At 49.6% G+C, this 27983-nt stretch overlaps 1 long non-coding RNA gene across 2 annotated transcripts in view; it reads left to right on the top strand.

The window, feature by feature from the left end:
- Positions 1–13567: 13567 nt before the first annotated feature.
- Positions 13568–27983, top strand: part of LOC140690568 (uncharacterized) — a 42402-nt gene continuing 27986 nt past the window's right edge. Inside the window, exons 1-3 of one of the 2 annotated variants that reach the window (XR_012065872.1) lie at positions 13568–13630; positions 14127–14210; positions 27830–27949. This is a non-coding gene — a long non-coding RNA (uncharacterized lncRNA). The remainder of the gene's footprint in view (positions 13631–14126; positions 14211–27829; positions 27950–27983) is intronic. The other variant, XR_012065871.1, reaches the window with a different exon arrangement.

Here is a 27983-nt window from a genome sequence, read left to right as displayed (position 1 = left end):
TCCACACCATACACGTACCATATAGACACACATCACACACATACCATGCCATGTGCACGCCATATACACAGACACACACACAACATACCACACACACCACCACACACACCACACAGACACACATCACACACCAGACACACTACACACCACATACATACCATAAACATATACCGTGTACACACCATACACACACACTACATACCACACACATACCATACACAAACCCCCACACACCATACCTCATACACACAGACAGACACACTACACACAGTACCACACACACATCACACACGCAACACCACACACACCACACAATCATACATATCACACATACAACACATGCATCACACCACACATAGACACACACCACAGCATACACAGATGCATCACACATACTCGTACATACTTCACACAACACCACATGTAGACACATACCACATATCACACACAAACACACCACACATATACACGGGCACACCACACAATACCACACAAACATACACAACACCACACATACCACACACACATAGACACACCACACACACCATACGCACCACACATAACACCACACACACAAACATGGCACACATACCACACACGCCAGTACTTCCCCCTGGCGCGTGCACACACACATGACACTCACATATACACACCACAGTCACATACACACCCCCCACACGTGTCTTCTGAGTCTCTCTTCTCTTCCTTTCTCTCCTTCTTTCTTGTATTTTGTTCTAGATCCATGAAAGCAGTGTCTTCTCACCTCTTAAGTGGGACCCAGTGGGTTCAGGGGGCTGAGTGGAGCCCAGTGGGTGGTAACTGTGAGCTCCCCTTTGCAGTGACCTTGTGGCGCCATTTTGTTGGTGAGACTCTCCTCCCAGGCTGGTCACGTTGATCAGGAAACGTCCTCTTATCCCCTGTCGGCTGCCTGGACTCTGGGGGCATCTTCCCCTGGTTACCTGATTTCACTTTGGCACCCCCCCCTCCAGCTCTCCTCTCCAACCACGGGAGCCCACCAGCCACCCCTGGGTGACAAGGTGGGTCACCCAGGGCACCCCTGGAACTCATCCCATGGTCCTCGGATGTGCCGTGTGTCCCCTCAGGGGGCGCCTGGAACTACAGGGTCCCTGGCCTCTGAGGATCCCCAGGTGTAAACCAGTCCCCACTTCCCCAGCACTGGCTGGGGTCCTCCGCGTGTGGGCCTGCGGGGTCAGCCACCGCCCCCCGTCACTTTCAGAGCCTAGACATTTCTGGTCGGTCCCTCTTTTGTTTCCCCATCATTAAAGCACCCCTTTGCTGTCATTTTAATGTCTCTGTCGGGGAGTGAAATTACACTCCAGTGTTCAAACTGCCTGTTTGCCTGAGGGTTGAGAAGAGTTCGCTTGAAGTTTGCAGCCCCCCAAGGACCAGTCCTTTGAGAAATTTTGTTTGATTTAGTGAACTGCCAAGATGCAGCGTAAGTCTGGTTTTCCCTTTAAATATGAACTTCTGTTCTTTGCAACGCCTCCACAGTGGTAACTGCGTGTTCAGTGTTACTTCTGCAGTCTCCCTCTGCCTTTGTCGTCGCAGCAGCAGCACGGGAGCACTGGCGCCGGGCTGAACCCAGCCACTTCACACCTAGACGGGGGCAGTGGTGAACGTGCCCCGACTGGGATCTGAAAGAATGACTTTAACCCGGGTGCGGCTGGATGTGAGTCTCAGGTCTAAAAGCCTGGACCATCTCTCTCTACTCCACGTGAAAGTCACCTGTAATCCTGTATCCCGTGGGCAGGCTCCCTCAGAGACCCACGGCTCATAGTAATTAGAAGATTTCACTTGTTACTCACGTCATTTGAAAAGTCATTAAGGAGACCCGTCCCACAGCCCCCCACTACGCATCTAAAAGCCCCCTGGCTTCTGCTCCCCAAAGCTCCGTCCAGACCCTCCCCCCCTCCCGCACAGCCCTGCTCCCCACGCCCCGTCTCCCCTCTCTCAGTTCCCCCCCTTAGAGCTGGTTTCAGTGGCTCTGTTTCCATGTGTATCTCTTTCCTCCTCCTGACGCTGCCGCTCCTCGGGCGGGGCTGGGCCGACCTGGGGGGCTCTCTGACTGCAGGAAGGGGCCGGTCTTCCGGGGTAAAGAGAATGTTCTCTCCTTCCGGCTGTGGAGTAACAGGGAGGGGGCTGGCCAGCGATGCACTGGACCGTGTCTCCATCCTACGTCATCTTTTATTATTCCAGGCAAATAGAAATCCCCGGGTTAAGGCTACGGTCTGGGGTTTGGCTTTCTCAGTGATGAGGAATGAGACGCATCACTTTTCTTTCCTGTGTTCTTTTCCTGGTTTTCCCTGTCTGAAACAAGACTCACTACCTTTAGTCTGCTTACCTGCGCATCGTGATGATTTTACTTGTTACCAATAATCTTTGGTTTGGGGGAAGGATGCATTACCTTAATTCAAGGCTTTGGATGTTAACTAACACTAACACTTAATCCATTCATTCGGCAAGCTTCTGGGATGACAGACATTAAATGTGACATTAAGTGGTCTGTGATGGGGGGGCAGAGTGTGGGGATCTCCGGCAGCTTTGGGCTCCGAGGGGAGAGAGGAGACTGGAGTGGGCGGAACCTGCCAGGACGGTTTTCCACCCGACACCACGGCCCTTCAATCAGGGCCTCAGTTCTGCTCCTCCGCAAAGCAGGTCCGAGGCCGTCCCCAGGCTGCGCTGATTTCTCTAGGGGGTGATGACCGTCTGCTGTGAGTTGGCAGGGAGGACCTCACTCTCCGCGTGGCAGGGAGTCATTTAGAAGCGTTTCCATCCTGCAGCGCCGCGCGGGTGACGACTCAGTTGCCCGGGACGGTGCCCGGCGTGTCTCCCTTTCCCGCCGCGGGCGGGCATCGCTCCGTGACCTTTTCTCCAGAGCACAGTTGCCACACGTCCTCTGTGAGGCCAGCATCGCGCCCTGAGTGGTGCTCCTGAGGCGGGTTTTCCTGGGAGAATCACCGTCACCGTTTGGCTGGAATGAAGCCCCAGGTTGACAGGTGGGGTGGGGTGGGGGATTTTCCCGGTCCACGGGACAGACTTTGTGGGAAGAAGGTTTGTGCAGCTTCCAAATTGCAGGAGAGAGGCGACATTTTTCACTGTGGCAAACATCTTTGCAGGCTGCTCTTTTGTAAATCTCACCTGGTGAGGCCTCCCTTTCCCTCCTCCCTCTCCCAGCTTCGAAAAAGGCCAGAGAAACCGCCGGCTTGGGGGGGCTCCCCTTCTAGGTGGCAGGTCACTCCATGCTCACAGGACTCCCTGTCCCCATCTTCAACCTCTTAGCATCTGTATCAGTCAGCTTAGGCTGTGTAACAAAGCATCATAGACTGGGGTCTTAAGCACCAGACATTGATTTCTCACAGTGCTGGGGGCTGGGAGTCCAGGACGGACATGTGGGCAGGGCGGTTTCTCCTGAGGCCTCTCTCCTCGGCTAGTAGACAGCTGCCTTCTCCCTGTGTTCTCACATGGTCTTCCCTCGGTGTGTGTCTATATCCCAGTCTCTTCTTCTTACAGGGACACCAGCCATATTGGATTAGGACCCACCCTAATTACCTCATTTTAACTCAGTCACCTCTGTAAAGGCCCTCTCTTCAAATGCAGTCACATTCTGGGATCCTGAGGGTAGGGAGGGGCTTCAACATACAGATTCTGGGGGGACACGACTCAGCCCGTAACAGCACCCAGAGCTCAACCTTCCGAAAGCACTGTATGCTGAGCAGAGACAGCAGCTGGGAGCTAATACGCTGCGTTTCTCAGCAAACGGACAACCCAGAAACGGCAGAGGAGAGGGAGAGGGTCCAGCTAGCCCTTCAGAGACCTCTCTCCCTTTAGGACCACGTGGAGTCCTGTGCTGCCCACCCGAGGTGGCGTTTGGGGTGTGGGACAGGGACTGGGGGCCTTCAGGTGACGCAGCAAGTGCGTGGACACCACCAGGAGCAACGCGACTCTCTGGAGACTGGAGGCTAATTTTAGCTAACGCGGGATGCCGCGCTCTAATGAGACCCCGGGGACCGGCCACCACAGGGAATCCTCCTGAGACTCAGTGCTTCGCCACCTACCAAGCCGGCCCTCCGTGGCTAGCCAGCCTCCACTGTCTGTCCCTCCAACAATAGCAACAGCGATAATAGTAACTGCAAAGGGGCTCGCTCTTTCCCAGGTACAGCCACTTGTGCGCTCTCGCCTCCCTCAGCGCCTGCAGGGGCTCCAGGCCCCACCTCTCCGGCGGGACCCCACCCCATACCCAGCGCTTCCTGCCAGGCACGACTGCCTCTCAGCTCGCCCAGTCCACTTAAACTCCAGCTTCGGAGCAACAGCCTATGAGGCCCTCTGCCCTGAAGTGGCAAACTAAATGGAATAAGTAGAAAGTGTCAAGAAAAGTCGTCAACAAACAATCAATAAGAAGAACAGAAAAGAGTTTTATTTGAGCCAAACTGAGGACCAGCCTGGAGCCCGCTTGCTTCCCAGAGCACTCTGAGAAACTGCTCCGGAGAAGCAGGGTTTCCAGCACAGTTTTATTTCTTGTCAGAACAAAAACATGAAACAAGTCAGGGGGTACATTTCTTCAAGTTTTCAAAAAAGGAAAAATCAGACCAGCAGATACATACACAGCACGTACAGCATGGCCTTGGCCCCTGGGATGGGAGTCCAACCACCAAAGGAGGACCAGCTTCAGCATCCCGGGAAGAGGGGCGTTTAATCTTTATTTTGAACATGGACGTTCTTTACTTCTGGTCGATGTGCCCTTTCCCTTAATAATTAACGCAGAAGTACAACGTATGTTTGATAGGCCACACACAGGCTGCTTTAGTTAGCATAAAATTCAAGATAACTCGTGTACAAGCCAGAATGACGTCCCTATATCTCAATAGGTGAAAATTTCTTTTATAAGAAGACGGTGCATCCTCCCCCAGGGAGTTCCCAGGTGGCCCGCTCCCTCCCCAGGCTGCTCTCCAGGCCGGGTCCACTCCCCCGCCCCACCCTGCAAAGCCCCTGAGTTTCAAGTTTGATTAAGAAGGGAGGTGGGATGGGCAGGAATGCAGCGTGGGAGAAACTGGGGAGTCAGACACCTTTCGGGTGACTCAGTAAAGCCTGTGGGCCCCTCCCCCCAGAGTGGCACAGCCCCTTCCCCTTTGTGCAGGTCCTTCGAGTGAGGTGGGGGCACCTGTGTAAGCACCACGGTCCCCAGAAGAAGGCGGGGCTGGCAGAAACCCGGAGCAGAAAGGGGGCCTGTAGCTTTCTCAGGAATCATCGCAGGGTCTCCCTTTGCTTCATCATCAGGAAGTCTGAACACAAACCTTCACCTGGTAGTGTGAATTCTGGCCTCAGAGCAGATGCTAAAAAAATAGGCCTGGCACCGTCCGCCTGACAGCCCCTGCTGGACCAGCTGGATGCGTCTGTGGGACCCACGTTCCCTGTGGGGATGAACCTCCCTCCCACTCGTCTACATTGGCTGCCAGGGTGTTGGCTGGGAAGGCCCAGAGGCTCTGGGTGTCCGGGATCACTGCAGAGCCCTCGGGGGTGAAGGCGCAGGGCTGGGGCACGGAGCGGCAGGTAGCAGAGGGTTGGAAGCACGGAGTTTCTGTCCCGTGTCAGCAAGTCTCAGGCTGACTCCAGAGCTGCTCAGGCAGAACCTCAGAAGCACAGCTGGTCGTCAGAGCCCTGTAACTGTCTGCACAAGGAGCGACTATGTCTGCGACAGAACTAATGGCCACGGGACTAAGAAAAGACACTTACCATGGCTGAAAGCAGCAAGAGGCTCCCCCTACGTGGAGCTCACAGGTGACAAGATAAGGACAGCAGGGAACGTGCCAAAGGCACGAACGGGCACGTTACAGCAGAGGGGAGCCAAGGTGCTCACAGGCCCCCCAGGAGACAGTAACCCTTACAGAATCGCGAGAGCCCGTCTGGACTTGGAGGGCCCTGTGTCCACCGCCGGGGGAGTGTGGCGGTGCCACGTGGCAGATGGCACCAGAGCAGGACGCGAAGTGTAACAGGGAGGGAAACTGAAAGGGAGCGGGACCCTGAGCCCCCTCCCCACCTCTCGTTTATAGAAAAGCTGATGTCTCCCCGGCCTCCCTGAGTCACAGAAGAGTGGGATCAAGCAGTTGATCAGGACAAGCCTGCAGGCACTGGGGGGCGGCAGTGACTCTGACCGTCTCTGTTAACTGAGCTTACTCCCCCCGTTTCCCTTCAAAACTTTCATGGCTGAACAGAATCCTGGGAGATGGTTTTCTAGGGGATGCTGGTTGCACCAGGTTGCAAGCATTCTGGTTCAAAGCAACTTTCCTTTTTGTTACCACAGCTGCTGCCGCCAGGATTACACCCCGCCCCTCCCTCGAATAGAAATCAGTTATTCTTACCTAAACCTCAGGAGGCAGCTGCTGAGAAGAAACAAGAACTGGTGAGAACCTGGTCCAAGATGGGGGAGGATGTGACTTCCGGGGGACCTTGAGCCTCATTAGACGTTCACTGTAATTCATTAGCATGCTAAGTGACACGCCCACCAACACCATGACAGTTGACGGTTGCCACGACAACAACCGGAAAAGTCCACAGAAGGACTGAAAAACTCAAACCAATACTGACTGGCTCCATCACACCCAGAACGAGAACACGGGGGTGGAAGCCTCCCATCAAAGCCCGCGTAGCCTGACCCAGGCCAGAGCTGTCCCTCTGCCCATCTTGGCTGATGGCTCCCAACCCAAGCGCGTCTTCCTCTCTCCAGGGCTGTGTCTTCCCGCCTCCCTGCCCCAGCACTTTCCTTCCTTTCCTCTTCTGAGCGATAAGGCACCTGTTCCCTGGTCCCTCTGCCTCTGCTGTGTGGATTCTCTCACAGTTGGTGGCAAGAACTCACACTTTTGCTGCAAATGGCAGACCTTGGACTTTGGCTATCATGTATCATGCTGCCAGGAACACTGGGGTGAAGGTGTCTTTTCGAATTAGAGTTCCCTCTGGGTGCATGCCCAGGAGTGGGGCTGCCGGATCACAGGGCGAGTCCACTTTTAGTTGTTCGAGGAACCTGCATGCTGTTTCCCGTAGTGGCTGCACCGAACTGCATTCCCACCAGCAGTGCAGGAGGTCTCCCTTGTAGGAGCAAATACCAATCTGTGTCGACACCAGTTCACACACGTGTCCAGCCATGGGTGGGAAGGGAAGGAACAATACTTGTAGGGTGTCTTTGTAGACCTGTCAGCCCCTAAGGCCATAGCAAGATGGGTCATCCTCCCTCAGATGGACGAGATGCTCCCGCACAGAAATCCCACGCATCCCACGGCAGCGCCCGCTCTCATTCCCCTTTTACACACCTCTAACAGGCGCCCCACCACCTTCCTCTCAGCCTGTTCCCCTTGTGGCCTTGGGATGCAGAGGGAGCTGCCTGCACCACTCCCCAGGTTGCAGGAACCCCAGGAGACTCAAGGAGGCTCCCTGTGCAACGGGGCAGAGAGGCAGGAAGTCCTGTCCCTCACGCCCAGGCTCTCCTCGCTGGTCAGGACGCCCAGGCAGGACGCTCTGGCCTGCCATCGGCCGCTTCAGGGAAGCAGAGAAGCTCCCCAAAGACCAGGGCTGCCTCCAGGCTCCATCCTAGAGAACTGGCGAGCGTCTGGAGGCACGAAAGGCACGAAAACAGCTCTCCATCCCTAGCTCATTCAGGGGTGCAGACGACGATGGGGTGCCCCATGGCCCGTGGCCAAGCAGGCTTGAGAAAGAAGGACGATGTGGGGGTCCCTGGGGACGGTGAGAGCTGCGGGCTCCCAGGAGCATCTGCGGTCCCCGTGTCAATGCGAGGAAGACCTAATCAGCCCCCCATGGACCCGTAGCTCCTGGGACCTCCTCATCCTTGCTCTCAGGAGCCCTCTCTGTGGAGCAGGGCAGACATGAATAAGACTACAGTGGTCTGAGAACATTTCTGAACAAAACTATTTTTATTCCCATTTTTCTTATATCCCCTGAAGGTGCTGCTCCCACCCACAGCTGCCCAGACCCACCTCCCCCAGCCTCTAACTCCCTACCCCTCCCTCTGCCCCGATGGCCCCGCCCTCCCTCCCTGCCCCCCAAGTCAGCCGGGACCAGCGCTGGGTGAGGAGGAGCCCCTGAGCTCCCCTGGGGGCCCCGTGGGGGGCTGGCCCGCTGCTTCCTGCTGGTGCCTCCTCCTCCTGCTGCTCCCTGCGACAAATGGGTCGCACGTCCTCTCTTGTCGCTGTGAGGGGCGAGCCTCGGGACCCTGAGGGCGGGCTTGGGCAGCTTCTCAGCAGACACCGGGCCTCCACATAGAGCCCGCGTCCTGGGCATGGCAGCTGGCGGAGGAGCTGGGCTGACGCCAGTTCTCTGAGGGAAGAGGGCCTGGGGAGCCCCCCGACCTCCAGGGCAGACAGATCTCGAGGGGCCCAGGGCAGAGCTCTGACAGGCTGAGATACAGTCCCAGCTGGGGACCTCCTCCTTGTCCTCACGGGACCCGTCCCCTGGCCCTGGGCCTCCCTAAGAGGAGAGGCCCCTCTGAGAACGGAGGCGTCCCTGGGTCCCAGGCTCCGTGCAGTGCGCCTTTGACCCTGGGGAGGCGAGGGGGGTGTTCAGCCCAGGGTGGAGGGAAACCCTGACGTCCTGCAGAGACAATAAAGCGTCTGGGCCTGACCAGGCCACTGTCTGTTCTGTAACGCCTTGTAAGTTCCTCAAAATCAATCTCTGGTGGACTGTCTTCATCGCTGACCCCTAGCTGGCCTTGGTCATGCCTCTGGGCATCTTGGCCAACGTCAGACTCACAAGGACTTGAGTCCAAAGAGGGTGCACTGTCAGTGGTGGGTGCCTGCACACCCGACTCCTCCTTCAGGGCCAGGAGTCGTTTCTGCACCAGCTGGTGGGAGGGGGTGGACAGTGACTGGTCCCGCATACGCGGGGGAGGGGAGGAGGGCTGGGCAGGGGCATGACGGCAGTGGGGGGCAGGAGGGGGGATGTCTCCAGAATCTAATCAAAGTACACACACTGCCGCACTCCTGCTGTCCTCCTGGACCTTGTTCCCAGCTGTGTGTCCTTCCCTTCTCTCCAGACCCCCATCCTCTCCTTCCTGTGGTCTTGCATTGCCCCCAGTCCGTAGTGGGCCCCCCGCAATGCCAGGCCTTCCGGGCAGGGGAGAGCCCTGTGGGCCTCCTGCTCTGGGGCCCCGTCCCTCCCCCGCTCACCTGGGCCCTTGCCCCCTTGGTTCTCTTGGTGTCCCTTCCTTTCCCTCTTCTACCTGGGGCCCCTCCCTCCCCTGTCTCCCTGAGCGTCCCTCCCTCCTCTGGCTCACCTCTTCCAGGGCGAGTCCTTCCTCTTGCTCCAGCTCCTCAGCTAGGGCCAAGAGATCCAGCTGTGGTTCTGGGGAAAGCAAGTCTGTCAGGAACTGAGGGTGAATGACGGCCTCCACCTAAGATGGAAGGACGAGGCTGTGAGCACCCTCGTCCAGGAGTAACCAGTGAGCCACGGGTACTTGGAGCAAAAGTGCACAGCAGAGACCCACCCCATGCTCCTCCACAAGGTGGCATGTGTTAAACCACCGTGGCAGTCGGCCACACACACACACGCACAGCTCAGGGACAAGGAGCAGAGCTTAAGTCCCAAAGGCCTGGGCAGAGCCCCAGTCCTGGGTCCTGAGAGTGCCAGTCCCTGGAACCTTGCAGCCCCCAGGCTGCAGGCCCAGCCCACCTTGGAGACGAAGTCCTCCTGGGAACACAGCTGGTCCATGTAGCTCAGGAGACCCGGGTCCGGGTAGGTCCCGTCCTCTGGGCATGCTGCCTCCGGCTCCCCAGTGGCCGAGTGGACAGGCCCCAGCAGCTCCTCCAAGATGTGCTCATGCTCTTTCACAGCCTCAGGGGGAATCTCCTTGGGTGCCTTGGTCTCCCGGGGCCGCTGGGATCTGTGTGGCTGCCGGTGGGCGGGCTGGGCCCTGGGGCCGGCCTTCCTGGGCACACAGGCTTCGGCAGAGCGGGAGGAGGAAAGGAGGGTGAGGGGCTCCCGCGTCCAGCTCCTGACCAGGCAGCGCGCGTGTCGGCTAGGGCAGTGCTTAGGGGACACTGACGTGGGCGTGGGTGGGGTCAGGACCACCTGCACCTTCACCCACAGTGACGGGGAGTGAGGAGGGAGAGGTAAGTGGGGGCACCTAGGAGAGCCACGTGTGAGGGAGGGTGGGACCTCCAGTTTTCCAAGGGTCTCCCCATCGAGCCCACTTCTCAGGCAGACTTTCTGTGGGGCCCTCAGGCAGGGAGGCGGGAGATGAGTTACAAAACCGACCAAGTCAATACCCCATAGTGACAAAGGGCAGCTGAGACCCCTCCGGGTGGCTGCTCAGGTGCAAAGACCAGTGTCCCCCTTGAGGGAAAGGACCAATGTGGGGACAGTGCCATCCCTGGGTCCCTGTTACCTTTGCGCTCAGCTCCAGTGGGCAGGTGGCTACCTGGCTGCGGGCCCACTTTGGGGGCTGGGAGCCCCCAAGGTTCTGGCTTCGGTGGGATTGGAGAATGCAGGCCCTGCACCCACTTCATCCACTGCACCTGCTGGATCTCCATCTCCTCCTTCGCCTCAAACTCCATGAACCTGAGGGGTGAGGGAGGCACAGGCCATGCTGAGAAAGAGGCCTGGGCTCTGGTGCCCATGCGGGGTGTGTGTCGGGGTTACCATTAACATGACTCCTCTCTTTCTATCTGGGTCTATGTTCCTAGATCAAGAATTTCTACAGTCCCTTAAAATTAAAATTCAAAGTACTAGAAAGAATCTGGTCAGATTTTGAAAAAAAAAAAAAAGGCACCCAAATGAATTAGAACTTCAGATAAACGACAAATTGCGTTTTAGTATAATTCTGTCCTAAGCATTATTTTTGGACACAGTTTTACTGGAAATTTGTTCTCTGTTTATCTGAAATTCATTATTAAACCTAGATCCTGTGTTTTATCTGGCAACTCTTCCAAAGAAGTATGACCAAAACAAGTACAGAAAAGGTATGACATGGTAAGCTAAATCATTAGCCACTCATTTTAAGACAGAGAACTTGGATTAAAGAGACTTTAGCCTGCATCATGTCTCCACTGCAAGACACCACGGTTGCGCGTGCACACACACACACACACAAATCTTCAGTTTCTTCTGATGATACGGGACTTGGAAGAGCTATCATTCAGCACTGGGCCTCTTAGTTTATCAGTGTCAAAATGATATGAAAGAGCATTTGCGTTTTTCAGAGTGAGAAGAGAATGGTTAAGAAATTGGTCAAGGGAGATGAGGGGTGAAAACTTCACAGGACTGCAACCAAATCTCTTGGAATACAAGCTTTACTCCATGCTTAAGAAGTTTCTTGCTCCTTGCAAACAAACAAACCAATTTGCCCTTGAAAGGGCAGTGTTGTATGAAATCTTGACAGTGGCTACACTGAAGGAGAAAGGCAGTGAACTGGGAGAGTCTAATGTCCAGGGTTCTTCCCTCGTCTGTTACAGATGTGTACGAAAGTCATTTCTCAACTCCTGTCCAATTTGCTCATGATTTCTAAGCTTTTTCTAAACTCTCAACCTGAAAGGGTCCAATGATATACACATGATACATGTAGGATACTTTCAGGGTGCCTTACCATCCTCTAGAAGAGAACGCCCACCCACCGGAATAGTCCCCAGGCCCTAGTGCTCTGCAGCACAGAACTGTCTTCTTACATGCACCAATCTTTTTATTCTCTCTGATAGCTATTCTGTGCACTCTACCTTGACCGTAGTTGAAAAGAGACAGTGAGAGGAACCGAAGGAAAATCATGATGAACATTATTTAAAAAAAGCCACTGTTGAGGATTGAAAGAATAAACAAATTGGAGATATCTCTCAGTACTTGAACTTTGATCATGGGAAAACCTTACTTTTAACCAATAACTTCATACTAGACCACTGATGAGGCAAAATATACCCATGCACTCGAGAAAGGCAGGCTTCCTTGTTGCTTCCTCCCCTTTTCCAGTCAGTTACAAGATTCTCACTTATGGCTCTGACATAGGATTTGAATGAATCTTCTCAGGGCTAGTGATAGAAAAAATTGCACTGTGGAAAAATTATCTGGTTCCAATTTTGCAATCATTTTTGTACTACATCAAATTCTTAGGCCACAGAGGCAGATAATCAAATTAGCCCAAATGTAACTTGGGGAGACCAGCCACGGAATGGGGTATCTGAAAGTCCTTTGGCCCATGGTATCTCACTTTCTGCAGAGAGGTTGGGGGCCTGCATTGACTGCTGAGAAAATAATCTCTGGATATGGATCACAGGCCTCAGAAGACAGCTGATCTTCCACTCAAGTACAGAACATTAAAGAAACAGAGAAGTATCAGGTTTGTGTCTTGTGGAGCTTTCAAGTCTGTGCACTTGGAGGTTCTTAGTGTTGTGAAACTTGAGGAGTCGTCAGAGGTAAACTGCTGAGTGAGAAACGCTGTGAACTTGCAACTGACCAGAAAGAGGATCTGATGACTGAAGTGTGTTTTGAAAGTATTACAAAGTCAATGTCAGTAAGTTTATTCTGCTACTATTTATTATTTTTTATTGACTGAACTGAAATCCTGCAATATATTATAAAATTTATGGAAGGGAGGATAAAATTTTTCCCATACTACCACTATGTCAATTGAAATTGACCCAAATTATTAAGTCTTGATCAAAGTTATAACAAACACCTTGCAAAGGAAACATCTGTGAATCAATATTTATTGAAAAACTTGTCCTTGTCAAATAAATGCACACTAAGAAAAAATACTCTAGTAAATACATTTGGAAAAATTCTAGGAATGGAGTCAAAGTATTTCTTAGAAGTGTTTCCCAGGTCTAAAATTCTTTGCCAGAATTATAACCTTCAGACCAGCTAGGAAAAAGGACCTACCAGTTCTAAAAAGGCATTAACAAGAAGCAAGGAGCTGCAGTCTAAAGGCATGAAGCCGCTTGCCCTAACTTGAAGCTACCGTGCTTAGGGTGGACTGCTCCAAAACTCCTTCGTGAGGGTGGTATCTAAGTGCATGCACTGCACGTTTGCAATTTTAAAATCACAAGTGCTCATCTCAGAAGAGCTGGGTTTTAAGTATATATTTATTTATTTATTTATTATTGCATTACTTATGTTTTATTTTGGCAGGAGGGGGAGGTAATTAGGCTATTTATTTTTGGAGGGGGCACTAGGGATTGGACCCAGGACCTCATGCATGCTAAGCATGCGCTCTACCACTCCCCTGTACCTTTCCCCCAAGAGCTGCTTTGAGAGGAGATGATGAAGCAATGTCGCCAGACATACTTCCCACCGTGCCAGGACCCTCCTTTTCTTTCCACTCCTGCAGGGACTTTCAGAGAGTTCCCACGCGCCGCACGCCTACACGCATCGCACGCCCGCTGGGGGCGGGGCCCTCGGGCACGCGGAAGGCGGTCCTCATCCTCCAACCGTTCCCAGCGGCTGCGGAGGCGGGCCGCTCAGGAAGACAGGAGCGCGTGCGCGAGTCCTAAGGGCGGCTGCGCGGGGAGGAGGGGCTCGGGGGGCGGGGCGGCTGCGCGGGGAGGAGGGGCGGGCGAGGGTTCCTGGCGGGGGGCGGGGCCGCGCTCGGCGGCCTCCGAAGCCGAATCCTGTGAACGCGGAGGTGAGGGGTGCGTGGAGCCTTCGCCCCGCAGGGGTGCCTGCGCCGCGCTGCTGTTCGCGCTGCGGGTCATTTGTGTCCCTGTCCCTGCCCCTGCAGGGGGCGCCCGCGGCGTGGGCTCGCGGCCCCGCAGGGCTCAGCTCCCTGCAGGCGCTCCTCCCGGGTTCCTGGCTCCGCTGGGAGCAGGCTGCGTGGACGGCTCGGCGCCCGCGGGGCCGCCGGCGGGGGTGCAGGAGGCGTGCGCGCGGGTCCCAGGGGCGTTCTCGCCTGCGCCTTCTGAGCGGCAGAAAGGAGGGACGTTCTTCCGATTCACAGGAAGGATGTGGCCCGGGTCGCTGGAACATGACGGGGAGTGAGGGAGGATCTAACGTTCATCCTTACAGTTTCACCAGTGTCTTCCTAAAGTAAAAATATTACCTAACTCTTACGCCCAAACTGCACTGTTTCGTCAGTGATTGGAGCAAGTGTGCTGCAACTTACCATAAACATTTATTTGCAGTCTGGTGCTGTCAAATCATGGTGCAATTGCAGTCTTCAGTTGGCTAGTGATGCAAGAGTCCAGCAGAAATGAACACAGCGTTAGGTAAGAATCAATGAGTATATGGAACGGTCTGTGACTGTTTCGTGGGACTGGTAGCACGCTGTGTATTTGCAGATGAACGGGTTATGTGGTGCGGGGCTTACAAGAATCTGCGTTCTGGAATGTGGTGCAGTTATTTCCGTGTGGGTAGTGGGGACTGTGGGATTATATTTATTCAGAGAGTGTGAAGCTTTATGTGTATTTGGGGGGACTGGATGGTGTGTCTCTGTATTCGTAGCGTTCAGGGTAGTTGTGGGTGTGTCTGGGGCTCGTGGTGAGAAACGAACATTGAGTGTGTGTGTGTCTTCAAGGAATTGGATTGGATTGAATATTTTCCAGGGCGTGTGCTTGCATTTTTCATTAGGCGTTATTTGCACCTGGGAGTGGGTATTTTTGTACTGATATAGAAATAGGGTTATGTGAGTACTGGGGAGTGGGAAGACTGTGTTTATGCTGAGATATATGAGATGATTCTGTGTGAGTGTCTAGGGGTGTGGAGGCTCAAGCTGTGTCATTTAGGCCTGGAAGGGGTTATGGGTATTTATATATGGCACGCGGGAGGTGTGTCCTGGTCTCTTAGAAGTGCGCACTGGTTTGTGGGTATATCCATCCGTGTGCTGGCGAATTGCATGTTTATTCCCAGGATTTGGGGTTACCAGAAATGGTCTGAGTGTTTTCCCAGAATGCTGGGCTTTTTGTGTTTGGGGATTGCGGTGGTGATGTTGTATTCTGGAAATACAAGGATGATGTATAGTGTTTTGGGGGACATATATATTTGGAGTTTGGGAATATTTATGTGTGTGTGTGTCCACGGGTGTGTGGGGGTCGTGAGTGCACAGTAGCTACAGTTAGCGGATTGTTGATGTTTTTGCGTTTCGTGTGTATGCGAGTGTGATGGGTGTATATTCGTGGATACTCTGCGAGTGTGTGCATAAGGGCTTTGTGTGTGTTAAAGCATTCAGGGATCCTCTTTGTGTTACTTCTGGGATGTTATGGTTGAAGAACTTGGTGGAGTTGTTAATGTGTGTTTTCGTATTTGTGGGGCAGTCTTCTGTGTATTTGGTAAATTGAGTTGTTTGTGACTGTGTGTGTTCAGGTTCATGGGGCTTCCGGGGTGTGTGTGCTGAGAGACGGGAGAGGGTCAGTGTGTGTATTTGGAAGCAGAGGCTGTGTGGGTTGTGTGTTCAGAAATTGTGGAGTGTGTGTGTTTTAGGACTGTGGGATTGTGTGTGGGTATTTTTTGGGGTGGTTCATGAAACAACTGCACACTGGGTGGGTTTGGGGGCCTGTGTGTCTGTAGAGTGTCTGCTGTGCACATACGGGTGGTGTGCATGGATTTACATTGGAGCACATTCAAGGTGAGTATGGGTTTGTATAAAAGCCAGGCAGTAGGAAGTGGTGTGTATGTCTGTTCAGGTTTCAGGTAGCAGTTGTGTGGGTGTGTTTAGTGTTTATTGTATGTTCTGCAATATGTTCTGGAGATGTCTAGAGTAGTTTTGTTTGTTCATTTGGGGTGAGAGTTCAGGGTGTTGGTCAGGGTGCACTTGGATTGTGTGCACATGTTCACATGAAAGGGGATGGGGTGCCCTGGAAGTGGCTTGTCCTAGCTTGGGATAGGCAGTGGTGCATAGCTCTTCCCAGCTCTGTGACACCGAAGTTAGTCATGCTGAGAATAGCTACACCAGGTAAACTGTGAAACTCCATAATCAAAGCTTTCCTACCTCCCCCCGGACAGCATTTTATTAAGCATTCATCAGCATTTATCACTGGTGTGTGTGTGTGTGTGTGTGCGTGCGTGTGTGCACGTGCGCCTGGATGTACGTGTGTGTGAAGTAGGAAGATTCAGGCATCAGTGGGATACACATGGGAGACTCTATGAGAATTGCGAATGGGACATCCCGGGGCTGCGGGCCCTCGTGTGCATGTGCATCGACCCTGGTCGTTCTGAATTATTACATTGTTCCTAATCCAGCTGGCCCATTCTTTAGAGCCAAAGAATCCTCATAAATGTTGGTGATTTCTGCCCCTCTCTGTGCAGATGTCTGCACCTCCGGCAGGTGGACGCCCCTTCAGCGTCTGTGTGGTGCTGGCATCTGAGTCCTGAGATGAGGGGGCCTGGCGGACAGATGCCCACGCACCAGCAAGTGTATTAATCATATTATTTCCTGTATTTTGTGATGTTTTGAGATCTTAAAAAGCCATCTAGCCAGGACGAGACTGCCCCGCACAGGACTGGCCAAGGGCTCCCGGGGAGCTTGTCTTCCACATGCCAACCTACAGCCCAGAGCCTGTCGCCCATTTATCTGACTCACACGCGGAGCTAATATGCCCCCTGGCCTAAACTGTTCCGGGATCAGGCGACTGGAGACCTCCCCTGTCGCCTAAAACCCACCAGAATTGTTCAGATCAGGCAGTCCTGAACTGTTCACTGTGCCCTGCCTTCCATTTCCTGGGGAAATTCCAGTGGAGTCCCTGGCATGGGGTTTCCCCTCCGTCTGCCTTTGCCTCCTGACCAAACCTCCTGTTCACCCTGTGGAGCAATTCGATTTGAAAATGGGCAGAAGACATGAAGACACATTTCACCCAAGAGGACATATGTTTGGCAAATAAGCCATGAAAAGATGTCGACAACACTGGTTGTTAATGAAATTCAAATTAGGAACACAGTGAGAATTTTCACATGTCAATTAGGACTGCTAAAATAAAAATTAATTTTATGCCTGTGAGGATTCCAAGCAACTGGATTTCTCATACTATTGCTAGTGGGATTCAAAATGACACAGTCATTCTGGAAAATAGTTTCCTTGTTTCTTATAAAAACTAAATATATACTTACCATGTGGCCCAGCAATTACATTCTTGGCCGTTTATCCCAGGAAAATAAAGACTTCTGTCCACACAGCAGTCTGTGCATGATTGATTACAGCAGCCTTATCTGGAATAGTCAAACGTTGAGAACAACCCAGGTTCCTCTTAATAGGTGGATGGTTAAACAGACGGGGGCACTAGCACCCCAGGAACACCGCTCAGCAGCAGCAAAAAAAGCGCCATCTGTTGCTACAGCAATAAGTTGGACAGGTCTCAGGGGCTTTATGCTGAGTGAAAAAAGCCAACCTCAAAAGGTCACATACTTCATAGTTCTATTTATATAATATTCCCCAAATGACAAAATTGTGGAGTTTGTGGTTGCCAGGGAGTAGGATTGTGTTGGGGAGGAGCTGGGTCTGACTGCAGCGGGGCAGAATGAAGGTCTCCGTGGTGATGTAATCTCAGTCTTGACTGCGGTGACGGTACCCAAATCTTCGTGTGACGAAATGACACAGAACTCCACGGACACCTGTACCAGTGTCAGTTTGCTGGGTTCGATATTGTCCTATAATTCTGTAATACGTAACTACCTTGGGGACCCGGGTGAAGAATACAGAGGGTCTTTTGGACTATTTTTGCAACTTTTTATGAACCTGTAATTATTTCAACATTTAAAATTAAACAAATCAAACAAACAACAGAGACAATCAGTGGGTTGACCCCATTATGTACTTGGTGAGAAATTATATTCTTTAACTAGCTTTTTTAATGCTTGTGAATGTTTCTTGGCCCTTGGAGGCTCATGGTACAGCCATTCCTGTCTTAACGAGTTGGGTTTAGTGCTGTGCAGATTGGAACTGGAGTGTCTCTAAGGTTGCGTGTTGTAGCCAGCGTGCGTTGGGTCTGGCTTTTTACCTCCTCTGACAGTTCTGTGTTTTGGCTGGTGCACGCAGACACTGCCACTGACCGTGGTGGTTGACACAGTTGCGCTAATATCTACCGTATTTGTCACTGTTTTCTCTTTATTGTCCCCGATCTTTGTTTCCTTTTTGTCTTCCACAAAGAAGGCATAAAAATGCCTTTTCTGATTTGAATCGAGCATTTTGCAGTTCCACTTTTCTCCTCTCAATATTTCAAGTTTACTTTTTTTTTTACATTTTTTTAGCAGATGCCCTTGATTTTGCATTATACATTTACCACTAATACAAGTGCACTTTCTTTTTTCCAAAATGTTTTTAAATTGAAGTATAGTTGATTTATAATGTTGTGTTAGTTTCTGGTGTACAGCATAGTGACACAGTTATGTATATATTCTTTTTTATTAAGGTTATTACAAGCTACTGAATATAGTTCCCTGTGCTGCACAGTAAGACCTCATTGTTTATCTGTTTTGCATACAGTAGTTTGTATCTGCTGATCACAGACTCCTAATTTATCCCTGTCCCCTTCCCTTTCCCCTTTGGTAACCCTGAGTTTGTTTCCTCTGTCTGTGAGTCTGTTTCAGTTTTGTAAATACGTTCATTTGTGTCATTTTTTTTAGAGTCCACATGTCAGTGATATCAGCCGATACTAGTCTTTCTCTGTCTGAATTACTGCACTTAGTATGATGATCTCCCAGTCCATCCATGTTGCTGCAAATGGTGTTATTTTATTCTTTCTCATGGCTGAGTAGTGTTCCATTGTATTTCTGTACCACATCTTCTTTACCCAGTGATCTGTTGATGGACATTTGGCTGTTTCCATGTCCTGGCTGTTGTAAACAGTGCTGCTGTGAACATTGGGGTGCATGTATTTTTTTTTTTTGAATTAGGGTTCTCTCTGGATATGTGCCCAGGAGTGGGATTGCTGGATCATAAGGTAGCCCTATTTTCAGTTCAGTAAGGAATCTCCATACTGTTTTCCACAGTGGCTGCACCAAATTGCATTCCCACTAACAGTGTAGGGGGTTCCCGTTTCTCCACACCCCAAGTTCACTGTCAGATAACATTGCACTGCTGCGTGGGTGGTGCCAGGACTTCACACCAGAATATCCCCAGCTCTTCCTCCCTGTGCCTCATAATGTTGCTGTCACTTATCCATAAGCTACAGCCGGTCACTGAATGCAGAGTAATTATTATTATTTTAAACAAATTGCTGCTTTTTTGATCAAGTGAGAATAAGAAAAATAAGCAGTTTAATGTCATCTCCACTTATTTTTTTCCCAGCACTGTTCCTTTCTTCATGTTGGTCCGAGTTTCTAACATACATCATTTTACTTGTCTTTGCAGAAGTTCTTTTAACACTTCCTGCAAGGCAGGTCTACTGGCAACATACCCTTAAATTTTGTTTGTTTGAAGAAGCCTTTATTTCTCGTTCACTGCTGAAGGATAATCTTGCTGAATACAGAATTCTAGGATTCTTTTCTCTTCCAACGTTTTAAATATTTCCCTCCACTCTATTCTTGCTTGCATAGTTTCTGAAGAGAAAGCCAATGTAGTTTAACAGGTAAAGTATTTTTTTCCTCTGGCTTCTTGAAGAATTTTCCCTTTGTCTTTGATTTTTCTGCAGTATGAAAATGACATGCCAAAGTTGTAGATATATTATTTTTTTGGTGTTGTTTCCTCTTTGAATGATCTCTGAGCTCTCCAGATCTGTGGTTTGGCAGCTGTCGTTAGTATTGCAAAATTCTCAGTCATTATTGCTTCAAATATGTCCTGCATCCCCTTTTCTCCTTCTGGTATTCCCGTTACTCCTATGTTACATCTTTTATAATTATTCTGCAATTCTTGGGTGTATTATTTTATTATCTTCATTATTTTTTCCCTTTACACTTCACTTTTGGGAATTTCTGTTGACACATCTTCAAGCTCGTTCCTCGGTGTGTCCAATCTGTTGGTGCGTCCATCAGAGGCATTCTTTATTCTGGTCACAGTGCTTTTTGTTTCTAGCACTTACTTTTAATTCTCAGATTTTTTCTTCTCTCTGCTCACGTTGCCCACCTGTCCTCACATGTGGCTTCCGTCTTCCGTTAGGGTCCTCAGTGTAGTGGCAGCGGTCGTCTCAGATTCGTGGTCTGAATGTTCCAGCGTCTCTGCCATGCTGCGTCTGCTTCTCCTGCTTGCTCTGTCTCTTCAGACTCTGCTTTTTTGTCTTTGGTTGTGCCGTGCCACTTACTGTTGAAAGCTGGACACGATGTACTAAGTAGAAGAAACTGAAGTAGACTGGCCTCCAGGGTGAGGTTTCACCTTCGTCGGGCTCATGCTCATGTTGTGTCTGGCACAGCTGTCGGTGTTAGAGACCAGAATCCCCTGTGGTTCCCTTGTCTTTGCCCCTCTTGCCCTCGTGTCAGGCTTCCCTACAGACTTCTTCTTAAATCAGCCGAGGCGCGCACTTCCTGTGGCTGCAGCCCCCCGTGTGCGGGGGCTCTGCCGAGGTGATGGGCGGTGGGTGGTGCGTAGGGTGTATTCCGTAGGACAGTGAGGTCTCAGTCCCTTAGTGAGTCTGTGCCTGGGCCGTGACCTCTGCAGGTTCTTCTCTGTGCCACACCCCACCGCTAGGTGGGGCAGGAGGGCTGGGGGGCTGGAGTTGGGGATTTCCTTCTTCCAAGTCACTTAGGCTGTTAAAAAAAAAACCCATAAATTAAATTTAGTTGAAATAGTTTCTCTCCAGGGCAGGCTTTTGTTAAGTAGAATAGAATGCTCTGGGTGTTGTAAAAATTACTACGTCCTCCCTCCCCCTAGCAGAAGCAGGCGGGCATTTCCTCTGTTCCACGCTCTGAGGCCCTAATGAGGATGCTGGAGGAAAACTTCCTGACAGTGTGGGCCTCACTGCAACTGGAACCCTGGAGACTTAGTTCTCAGCTCATCCACCCTGAGCCTGCAGCCCCTCATGTTACAGCGTAAGGTCTCCTGCACCGCGGCTGGCTCTGGCTCTGGCTTCCGCTCCTGGGCTTCGCTCACGTAAGTGTGATTCTCTGCATCTGCCTGTTTCTCCCGTTCTCAGGGCAGTGGTTTGCCCTGTGACCTCAGTTCTCTGATGGGTCTAGGAGAAGTTGTTGCTTTTCAGTTTGTTCATTTTTTCTTGTTTTGAGGATGGGACGGATGACTTCCAAGCTCCTTACACCCTAGACGAGAAACTGGAAACCTCTGATTGATTTTTGTTAGTTTCTTCTCACCTCCGTAGCCTGTCTGTGTTTGACTTTGGCAGTGAGCGCCAGCAGCCCACACGGTGCACCGTCTGGGGGGGGGCAGGGAGTCCCTGAAGACAGACCTTGCGAGCCCCTCTCCCCGCCAGTGACTTCAGGGACACACCAGGCCCTACTCCCAGGCTCGCTGGCTCCTTCTGTCCCCTGCTTAGCCCTTTCCCTCCACCCCTACCTTAGTCTCTCTGTTCAGTAGTGGGCACCTGGGGTCTGCTCTTGCGACAGGTTAGAGTAAGCCTTCCCAGGTGACAAGGGGAAGTGAGACAGGGTACCAGGCATCTGGGTACAACAGGCAGGAATGACAAGAACAAAGATGTTCAAGTTCTCTCAAGAGAGATCAGGTTTTGAATTCCTGTTCCACTGCTTCTACCTATGTCACCTCTGAAAAGCCACGTAAAAGCTGCTAGGCTTTAGTTTATCTTAAAAAAAACTAAACCAGGATAATAATGCTCAGCACTAAGCTGGTTTCAGGCAGTGGGGAAACTGGGCTGGAGCTGAAATCTGGTCAGTGTGTTGTGCGGCTGAGGTGTGTATTGGGATCCCTTGGTTAGAGGTGGGCAGAGAATCACCTAACTTCAGGAAGAGGGTATATGAAGGCCAGGCCCCCAGGGCACAGCCAGCCCGAGTCTGCTGTGGTTGGGTGGAGAACAGGAGTTTAGGGCCAGTGGAATGGCTGCCGCTGCAGCTGAACTGCCCGAGCTCCCCGATCTAGTGGAGAGTGTGGGTGAACCACAGGCCATCCCAGTAACTCACTGACAGCCAGGGGCTGAGCAACCCAGCCTGAGACCCCATAAGTGAGTTTACCACTGAGGGAGGGAGTGTTTGTCTTCCACCTTCCAGAGACAGCTGAGCTCCTAAGGACCGATGCTGGTGGTGGGCACTTTCTAGGCGCAGTGATACCTCAGTGGTAGAGCTCCAGTTAGAGAGATGGCCAGGGACAAGGGCTGCTGGCAATGCCGAGACGGGTGTGGACGCTGGGAAGCCGCTTTCTTGAGGCCTCCCAAGATTATCGTGGGAGGGGAGTCTTGTGCACGCTCCTGCTCAAGCCAGTGAGATCCCAGTGTCCATGTGAACGTGAGTCCATTTGTGCCCACCTGCCAGTGACGGTCCAGGATACCTGGGAGATGCCAGGACTGGATAAAAATATACAGAGTCAGTTCACAATGCTGTGTCAGTTTCTGGCGTACAGCACAATGCTTCAGTCGTATATGAATCTACATACATTTGTTTTCATGTTCTTTTTCACCATAAATTACTATAATGTATCGGATATAGTTTCCTGCACTACACAGCATGAACCTGCGGTTTATCTGTTCTATACGTATCAGTTAGTATCTGCAAATCTCTGACTCCCAGTTTATCCCCTACCATTCCCCTCGGTAACCACAAGTTTGTTTTCTATGTCTGAGAGTCTGTTTCTGTTTTGCAAGTAAATTCATTTCTTTTTTTTTTCAGATTCTACATATAAGTGATCTCATATGGTATTTTTCTTTCTCTTTCTGGCTTATTTCACTTAGAATGACATTCTCCAGGTCCATCCATGTTGCTGCAAATGGCATTATTTTATCATTTTTTTCTGGTTGAGTAGTATTTCATTGTATAAATATACCACAGCTTCTTTATCCAGTCATCTGTCGATGGATGTTTAGGTTGTTTCTATGTCTTAGCTATTGTAAATAGTGCTGCTATGAACACTGGGGTGCATGTGTCTTTTGGAATTAAGGTTCCCTCTGGATACATGCCCAGGAGTGGGATTGCTGGATCATAAGATAAGTCTATTTTTAGTCTTTTGAGGAATCTCCATACTGTTTTCCATAATGGCTGCACCAAACTATATTCCCACCAACAGTGTAGGAGGGTTCCCTTTTCTCCACAGCCTCTCCAGTGTTTATCGTTTGTGGACTTTTGAATGATGGCCATTCTGACTGGTCTGAGGCAATATCTCATTGTAGTTTTGATGTGCTTTTCTCTGATAGTTAGTGATATTGAGCATTTTTTCATGTGCCTATTGGCCATTGTATGTCTTCACTGGAGAGCTGCTTGTTTAGGTCTTCTGCCTATTTTTGGATTGGGTTGTTTGTTTTTTGTTATTAAGTTGTATGAGCTGTTTATATATTTTGGAAATTAAGCCCTTGTCAGTCTCATCTTTTGCAAATATTTTCTCCCATTCTGTAGGTTGTCTTTTTGTTTTGCTTATGGTTTTCTTTGCTGTGCAAAAGCTTATAAGCTTAATTAGGTTCCATTTGTTTATTTTTGATTTTATTTCTATTGCCTGGGTAGACTGCCCTAGGAGAACGTTGCTAAGATTTATGTCAGAGAATGTTTTGCCTCTGTTTTCTTCTAAGAAGTGAATAGTGTCTTGTGTTATTTGTAAGTCTTTAAGCCATTTTGAGTTTATTTTTGTGTGTGGGTAAGGAAGTATTCTAACTCCACTGATTGACATGCAGCTGTCCAGTTTTCCCAGCACTTGCCGAAGAGACTGTCTTTTCACCATTGTGTGTTCTTGCCTCCTTTGTCAGAGATTAATTAACTGTAATTATGTCAGTTCATTTCTGGACCCCCTGTTCTGTTCCGCTGGTCCATATGTGTGTTTTTTCGCCGATGCCATGCTGTTTTGATCCTGTAGCTCTGAAGCACTCTCTGAAGTCTGGGAGGGTTATTCCTCCAGCTTTATTCTTTTTCTTCAGTGTTATTTTGGCAATTCTGGGTCTTTTGTGATTCCATATAAATGGAACACATGGAACATTCTCTAGGACTGAATGATCTATTTTATTGAATGCTTAAAGTACTAAATAAGTACATGCATTCACTGAAAAAAATTCAAGCAATATAAAAGTGTATACAGTCATTATCAATTCCTCCTTCTTTGTCCCTGACAGTATTTTTGACTCTGAAACCTGCTTTGCCTGGTACTAATACAGCCACTCCAGTCTTCTTTGAATGGTGTTAGCATGCTGTATCTTTCATGATCCTCTTAGTCATTTTGTGTCTTTATAGTTAAAGAGAATTTCCTGTGTTTCTTAGCTCTTGCTTTTTGACAATATGAAAATCTCTGGCTTTTCATTGGGTTGTTTAAACCATTTGATGTGATCATTAATACGGTTAGGGTTAATCTTTCATCTTTCCATTGGCTTTCTACTTGTCCTGTTTGTTCTGTGCTACCCCGTCCCTCTTTTCTTGCCTTTTTGGGACTAACTGAATTCCTTAATGATTCTGTTTCATTTGCTTTGTTGTCTTAATTGCTGTAGCTCCTTGTTCCATTATTTTGTTAGTTGCTTAATGGTTTATAATGTGCATCTTTAACGTATCATAGTCTCTTCAAGTGATGTTACGTTCACTTTCAGTGTAAGAAGCTTCCGGGAGTAGACGTTATCCTCCCTTCCACTCACCCAGACTTTGTGACATTGTTGGTGCACATTTTACTTTTATGTGTGTTGTGAACTCCATAATACATGGGTATTAGTCTTGCTTAAACAACTTTATTTTAAAGGGATTTAAATAATATTTTTTTTTCTCATGTATTTGCCAATGTGGATACTTTTCTTAGTGCTGTTTATTCTTTTGTGTAAATTAATATTTCATCTGGTGTTATCTTCCTTCTGCCTGGAACTTCCTTTACATTTTAAAATCTTATATGCAAATAACTTAGAGTCTCTAAAAAGGATAAATGGGGGAGATAGTAGAGAAAATCTTTGAAGAAATAATGACTAAAAATTATTTGATGAAACTGTACCCCCAGATGAAAGGAGCTGAATGAGACCTTCACACAAGAAACATGAGGGTTGGTTGAATGTGCCCACCTACCCATGGTTGCTCTTCCCTTTTAAATTATTTTCCCCTTTTGTTCCTTTTTGAATAGTTTCTATCGCTGTCTTCAAGTTTCTTCTCCAGTACCTGATTGCCATTCATCTAACCTAGTGTATTTGTCATCACAGACACCTAGCTTTCATGTTTAGAAGTTCAGTTTGGGTCTTTAATAACAAATACCTTCCATGTCTCTAGTTAAGTTTTTGGGCACCTGGATTACAGTTGCAACTGCTTAATGTTCTTCTCTGCGAATGCTAGCACTCAGCTCAGTTTAACTTGGTTGATTTTTAATCTTCATTTGTGGCATGTTTTCTTGCTCCCTTGCATGCCTACTGTCTTTGATTTGGGTGTCAGATATTGTACATTTCCTGGTGAATCCAGAAAGGTTTCCTGAAGTGATGGTTGAGCTGAATATTGGAGGATATGAACGGGTTAAAGAGTTATCAGAGAAAGCGTTTAGAGAAGAGGGATGAGCATGCGCAAAGGTCCTGAGTATGTCCGTCCTTGTGCCTTTGAGAAAGTGAGAAACTGTGATTGGAACAAATAAATAGAAAGAAGAGTTATATTAAGTGTCTTTGGGGGTAAAGGCATGAGCAGATCATGTCCTGCCTTCTTCAGGGGTCTTGTCAGGCATTAAAGGTTTTTTCAGCTTTATTGTGGTATAATTGATGTATAAAATTGTAAGATAGATTTAAAGCTTACCTGGTGGCGATCTGATCTGCACGGACATTGTGAAGGGATTCCCTCCATCTGCTCACGTATTTATCTTTGTGTGTGTGTGTGTGTGTGTGTGTGTGTGTGAGTGTGTGTGTGTGTGTGAGGAGAGAGAACATTTAAGTTCAATTGTACAGTATGGTGTTATCAGCTGTACTCATCATGTTACACATTAGCTCTTCAGAGTGTATTCATCTTATAGCTGGAAGTTTGCACCCTTTTATCAAACTCTCCCACCCCCCCACCCCCCCAGCTCCCAGCCCCTGACAGCCACTTCATACTCTTGGTTTCTAGGAGTTTGACGTTTTTCTTTTTTTTCTCTTCTCTTCTTTTCTCTTCTCTTCTCTTCTTCCTACCTTTCTTTCTTTCTTTCTTTTTCCCTCTCTCTCTTTCTTTTCTTTCTTGCATTCTTGCTTTCCTCATATACAGGACACCTTGCAGTCTTTGTCTTTCTCTGGCTGATTTCACTCAGCATAATGCCCTCAAGTTCCACCCATATTGTTGTGATATACATACAATGTCTTTTATCCGTTCGTGCGCTAATGGACACTCAGGTTGTTTCCCTAAGCTGCTGCGGGCAGTGCTACGACAAGAATGGAAGTGTGCTGTCTTTTTGAGATGCTACTGTATTTACTTTGGATAAACACCCAGAAGTGGGGTTGCTGAGATCACATGGTGGTTCTACTTTTCATTTTTTGAGGAGCAGCGTGCTGTTCCATAGTAGTTGCATGGATTTATATTCCTGCCACAGCCCACAAGGGTCACCTTCCCCCAAATCCTTGTCGGCACATGTCATCCTTTGTCTCTTTGGTGACGGCTGTCCTCACAGGTGTGAGGTGACGTCTCATTGTGGGTTGATCTGCATCTCCCTGATGAAGCGGCGTGCCTTTCCAGCACCTGCTGGCCAAGTGCATGACTTCTTTGGAAAAGTATCCGTTCTGTTCCTCTGGCTGCTTTACAATCAGATCGCTTTTGTGTTTGTAATTGCGTTATGTGAGAGCTTTATATATTTTGGATATTAACCCCTTATCAGGTCTGTGATTTGCAAATATTGGCTCCCATCCGTTAGTTGGCTTCTCATCTGCCGCTGGCTCCTTTGCTGTGTGGGAGCGTCTCCCTTCATCAGCCCACTTGTGTGTTTTCACTTTTATTGCCTTTACTTTTTGGTGTCAAGTCCAAATAAGCCACTGGCAAGCTAATACCAAGAAGCCTACCATCTGCTTTCTCCTCTCGGAATTTCACGGTTTCAGGCCTTATTTTAAGTCCTCACTCCATTTTGAGTTGGTTTTTGTGTGTATTTAAGACGGGAATCTGGTTTCACTCTTTTGCATGTGGCCGTCTAGTTTTCTCAACACCGTTTATTGAAGACACTGTCCCTTCCCTGTTGTATATTCTTGGCTCCCCATCAGAAATTCGTTGACTGTGTATGCGTGGGTTTATTTCTGGGGTTTCTAACCTGTTCCACTGACAGATGTGTCTGTTGTTAAAGCCAGTACCCCAGTGTTTTGAGTACTAGCCTTGCCGTGTAGTTTGAAACCAGAAAGCGTGCTGTCTCCAGCGTTGCTCTTCCTCCTCAAGGCTGCTTCGGCTGCTCGGGGTGTTTTGTGGTTCCGTACAATTGTTACGCGTTTTAGCCTTTGTCCTAAGCGGTATTGGAATCATTTATGGGTTTGGAGCACGCTCATATTTTTCAGAAAAATCAATCCAGTTTCCACATGGAGAACACCTTGAATGGGGTTTCATGGCTGGACGAGCTAGGAGACGAGGGTACATTTAGATGAGAGATGAGCCTGGTTGTACTTGGGTGGGAGTGAGATGGAAAGAGAGGGCCTGGCCTGGGACAGCAAGCGTAGGGTGCTTCTTGACCCTTCTTGTCTGCGTTCTGTCAGATTGATCACCACATTCACGTAAACCTCCTTCCAAGGGAAGTGCAGTTTTCACAGCGTGAGTGTATTTCTTATAAGAATGGTCATAAACAGATATGTATATAGTTAGAGTTCTGAATCTTGCACACAGTGTCCTAGAGAGGGAAGCTGTTTATCATCTTCTTCCCGGGAAGGACCCTCACAGCTCGCTTCTGATATTTGACCAAGAACTCCCCTGAAACCCTCAGAGTGAAGAACGCCATTGCAGAGGCCGAGTCCCACAGCTCTCAGACCCCAGCTGCATCGGGATCATCTGCTGAGCTTGTTCAAACACAGGCTTCTGGGCCCAACCCCCAGTTTCTGACTGAGTAAGTACGGGTTGGGGCCGATGTGTTCCACCTA

Source organism: Vicugna pacos, chromosome 31 (genome assembly GCF_048564905.1).
Source record: "Vicugna pacos chromosome 31, VicPac4, whole genome shotgun sequence".
Taxonomy (NCBI): Eukaryota; Metazoa; Chordata; class Mammalia; order Artiodactyla; family Camelidae; genus Vicugna; species Vicugna pacos.
This window is presented reverse-complemented; position numbering and strand designations above follow the sequence as displayed.